The sequence below is a fragment of the Lupinus angustifolius genome, chromosome LG17 (assembly GCF_001865875.1).
Source record: "Lupinus angustifolius cultivar Tanjil chromosome LG17, LupAngTanjil_v1.0, whole genome shotgun sequence".
Taxonomy (NCBI): Eukaryota; Viridiplantae; Streptophyta; class Magnoliopsida; order Fabales; family Fabaceae; genus Lupinus; species Lupinus angustifolius.
In genome coordinates this window covers 5,934,076-5,939,662 of record NC_032025.1, presented here as the reverse complement: position 1 = coordinate 5,939,662, position 5,587 = coordinate 5,934,076, and positions in this window count along the sequence as shown.

Sequence of the window (5,587 nt, the reverse complement as noted above, 5' to 3'; positions counted from 1 at the left end):
AATTCCTTATGCATCTATAGTTGGGAGTTTAATGTATGCTCAGACTTGTACGCGACCAGATATTAGTTTTGCAGTTGGAATGTTAGGAAGATACCAGAGTAATCCTGGTATAGAACACTGGAAAGTTGCAAAGAAAGTTCTGAGATACTTACAAGGTACAAAGGATCACATGCTTACTTATAGGAGATCAAATCATCTGGAGGTGATTGGATATTCAGATTCAGACTTTGCCGGATGCATAGACACAAGAAAGTCTACTTTCGGTTATGTATATTTATTAGCTGGAGTAGCTATATCATGGAAGAGTGCGAAGCAGACTGTCATTGCTGCATCCACTATGGAAGCTGAATTTGTGGCATGCTTTGAGGCTACAGTTCATGCTAAATGGCTACGAAACTTTATTTCAGGACTTGGAGTTGTCAATAGTATTGCCAAGCCACTGAAAATTTATTGTGATAATTATGCAACATTCTTCTTTCCTAAAAACGACAAGTATTCCAAATGTGCTAAACATATGGAGGTGAAATACTTTGCCGTTAAAGAAGAAGTTCAGAAACTTAGAGTGTCAATTGAGCATATTAGCACTAACCTTATGATTGCAGACCCTTTGACGAAAGGGTTACCGTCCAAAATATTTATTGGTCATGTAACAAATATGGGTATTATGTTTGCAAATGAATGTTGAACATTATGTTATTAATAAAGTCTCAATATTTTGACACTTCGAACTCGTTAATATTTAAGTTTCTGATTATTATTTTATTTTCACACTTATGTACACATGTGGGAATGATAATGTTGAAAATAAAATTTTCTTTCTAAATGACATTATTATATGATTCTCATTAATGTGTCATGTTAAGAATAAAGCTAATATAGTAGTACATGGAAGGGACTATATCGAATAAGTGATGTACAACCGCCATGACTCTTATTAGTTCTTGTTCTTAATCATGACTTGTAATGTAATGAATATGGAAAACATATTCTGAATATGCGCATTATGTTTGATGTTTATAAAATCATGAATTGTATTGTCACATGAGACAAGTGGGAGAATGTAAGAAATATGCTTATTGTGACATGAATGAATGTATTATTTCATTGTTTAAATGATATAACTCTTGGATGAAGAGTTATCAATGAAATGTTAAGACTCTTGGGAAAGAGCCTATATATACTGTTTGATGGAAGCATTATACTAACAAGTAAAAGGACCAGAAACATTGTCCCTATCTCTGCCCATAAAAATTGTTCTATCAGCCATCACTTAAGGAAAAACATAGTAAGAACGGGAAGGAGATAGAAGAGTTACTCTATAAACCAAGAACACAAAGAACACCAAACAACAATTAAATGGAGGATGGTATCGCCATGGGTAAAGGTTAGTAATCTGTAACTATTCTTATGATGTGAAAACTATATTTCCTTAAGATCCATTTACACATGACTTCAAATAAAGTTTACAATTATAGCCTTGCTGCTCGTGACTCTACACTCTAGAGCAATTGTGAGTTCAAATTATATATGCATAACACTTAATTAAAATAGCTAACTAGTGTTATTTTTATTTACAGCAATTGGATGCTACTGCATTGCCCCAACTTGTTAAATAGGAAGCTGAACAATTGGTGCCTCCTTTATTTACTGTTCCTGTGTTCCACTATATACTTCCTTGGTTATGGATCATAAACTAGTTTGAGAGGTATGCCTTGTAAGCATAATAAGCTAGTATTTCAATATCAAAGGATGAACAGATTAGGAGCCAAATAAATAAATATGAAAGTGGACCATCTATTTTATTTTTTTCTGTTATTTTCTGGGTATAGAAATTATAATGACTTTCTTGCTTCGGAGCTGTTTGATAATAGAGTCCCTTTTTCCTTTCCAGAAGCAGAGCAGTCCATTGAATTTTACAATTTAAGTTGTACTATAACAAGTTTGTTGATTTTTACAATTTAATAATTGTCTTAATTTTTACACTTCACTGTGGAATTTTTGGCTGTTGTGGCTGAATATAGATTTGATTCGGTGTGCTTTTTTAGTTGCTGAATGTTGGAGAAATTCCTTCTTCATCCGAAATCCATATAGTGAATGCGGAAGTCCTTATGACCATGACTTTGTTCCCACAACCGAATGTGTATGTCCATACATACACCCAAATGGAACATCCATGGTCCAGACCGAAGAAACCCCAAATGAGTTCATGGTGAAGAAGAAGAACATACCTTGTTGAGCCATTTCCGGAATCTCGAAGGTATGAGGGTGAGATGATCTTCCAGATGATAGAGCGCCGAATGGTTTTCCTTTAGTTCTCTCTAAAGGGGAATGAGAGAATACCTTAGTTTCTGAAAAGTTTTCTGTTGAGGTTAGTTGGAGGAGGCTTATCCTTATGCCTTATAAGCCCTTATGGATGAGTGGATAGTGTTATCCTATCCTGGATAACACTATTCTCATCCTACCTTATTCTCCTTAACCTTAACACCTGAAAACCTGTTGCTCTACAAATGGGGACCATAACCCATAAAAGTAACCCCGTAGTGGTTACTACTTTAGTTGCAATAATTCTGATTCAGTCCCTTCATCAAATCAAAAATTGCCTAAATGTATCTACACTTATTATTATTTCATGACACATATGCCCTTAGTCACCAAATTAATTACTTAAGATCATTTTATATTTTGGCTAATTACATAATGGCCATAACACAATTATAGAATTATATTTGTGACCCATAAATTGTCAGAAATTCCAACAATAGAAAGCCAAGATGCATGAAAAGGGAAAGACAAACATGATCAGGTACTTTTGCAAAAAAATTAACATCAACATGACACAATTTTTTTTAAGGCATGGGACAATATTTTTAATGACAAAGGTAGATGCTATAGATTTATTTAGGGCTGTAAGAAATAGAGTACAACATTATTTGAAAACAATTTATTTATTGATAAGCATACTCATGCAGAAAAGCTTGAGTGCTCACATCTTTGTCTACACGTGTTTGAGACTATTGTTAAAATAGTTATTTTTTTTGTTAAGTGAAAATTTTATTAAAAAGAACAAAAATTACAAATAGGAAAAAATAAATATACAATTCTCGAAAATGAGATGATAAAAATATTACATGGTTCAAAAGAGATCCACTAAAATCCAATCTAACAAAACAACAATAATAATAGCACTCCAAGTATAAAATTGAATTAGAGATCTACTAAAACCAAAATATAATTGCACCTTTATATTTACCTTTAATCCAAAATGATGATTTTTGTTTACCTTTGTGTTAACTTATGTGAAGGGTATGGAGTTAAACTAAGGCGATTTGCAAATTCGTTAATTAATTGTAATGATATCATTCATCATATCATACTTAGTGACTTAAATCTATGAAAACAATCAACACGTATTTATACATGTTAATCTCTGAGGCAAGTGTACATTAGAAAAATAAGATAATTAGTTCTCCAATCCATAATTTTCCACTACAATTTACTCTTTTAAATTCATTATTGTCATGTTAGGATAAAGTATTAACCCCTACAAGAATTTAAAGTGAGATTAACTATTGTCTAGTAAAAACACACCATTTGTGCAAGAGTGGGCCAATCATAAGATCGCTAAAACAATGGCTTTAGATCTCAAATATGGTCCGTTCGTAAATAATAGACTTCAAACTATTTGTATTAATAATGTTATTGTTTTAAGACTAGTTGACTACATATTTTTCTTATAACATAATAATTATAAGACTATTTAAGTAGGGTAAATAGATTTTTTGTAATCTAAGACTTTATTATCTCATGAATCCTATTTTTTCCTATAAAAAATACAATGGAGAAACTTTAATAATTATTGATGAATTGATTGTAATTAAAATTGGTGATTCGCTTTGTCTAAATGCATGACATCTTCAAAAGGGCGGTTTACTGTATTATACTATAGTGAAATTTGAGAATAGTATATATATATGTAGCCCCATCTTTATAAGGGAATAGGTTATTTCTATGACATTAAGTATTTGGATGTGTCTTAATGTAATAATAAAGTTGTTTGTCTTATAATTTACAAGTAAAAAATTCTATGAATAAATTCTTCAGTTACAAGGATATGATAGTATGTACTTATCATCCTCAAAACCTATTAAATAGAAATCCCATACATTAGGCTATCAAATTTATTAAATAAAACTAATTAAAATAATTTAATTAATAAATTTTGACACAAAAAGGAGAATATAAAATTCTAAGTAATAAACAAATTTTAAATTTCTTTTTGTATTATGTACATATACCGAAGGTTCATCCTATTAGGAAGTAAGTACAGCTGGCTCACCTCATTCTTTTAATTAGTTTTGAAATGATACATTAATATTATATCAGAATGAAATAATAACTTATTTTATGTTGTTATTGACTAAAATATATCACTTCGTCATCGATCAAATGTAAGTCTTTCGCCTCATATAATATATTTTTATAAATGAGACATGTTGGAAGTAATTCTCACATCTCCTCCCTCATTTTACTAGGCACTATTCAAATAGTTATTGGATTATTTCCTTTATTGCTTATTGATTTTGAAATATCCCATTAATACATCGACCAAAACCTTCCCAATTTATCTCTCTCTTCAAAATTGACTTTATTTTACCATGTTCACAAGAGGGAGGTCGATCAATTATGTTCCATCAACTTGTGAATCTCTTGTAGTAGCCACAAGTTTCAATGAATGTTATACTCACTTTTAGAAATCTCCATTTTCCAAGTGAATCCATCATAACAAGTCCTTTAGACTTCAGATGTTGTTATTATTGAGTTGAGAACCCAACTCAAAGGGTAGTACTATCTAAGGGGCAACTCCAATGCCCTTATCATGAGGCTCAATTAAAAGCCGAACATGTGGGATATGAGCTTAAAGATTGTCTTAGGGTGACTTCGGGTCATCTAATTTGGGATTTTGCTTAAACTTGAAGAACAAGATAGCACCATGATACTCCCTACACTCGAGTTGTTAGATAATGAACTCTCATATAAATAGGGTGCAGCAGACACATGATTTGGGAGGACTCTAGTAATGGTTTTGATGAAGAGTTAGATGATGTATATGCCTTGTCTCGTCTTATGAAGACTCTTTCTGCATCTAGTATAGGTAAAACATACTCATTTCCGTTAGACCTAATTAACTCATGGAAATTATACAAGCCATGACACTAAAACACTAGAAAACCTTCATGTCATTGACACACAAAGTAAATACATCATTACGTATGGAGATCACTTGTCTTCAATTGTATCCCATTTTATGTCACAAGTCAATCATATATTAACACGTGGATAAAATAAAAATTTAAAAGCAAAAGGTAATAAGATGAAGCAATCTTATTGTTTTAAGACATGAAATGAAATATTATTTGAGACATGTGATATGTTTGGACTTGTGATCTCCATCTCCCTCTCTGCAACACTTGGCAACCAAAATTCTTCTAAAACTGCAAATGGATATCTTAAAAAGAATTAAAAAGGGATTTTAAAAAAGAATTAAAAAGGAAAAATACACAACTGTATGAAACCTTTTATCGTAAAA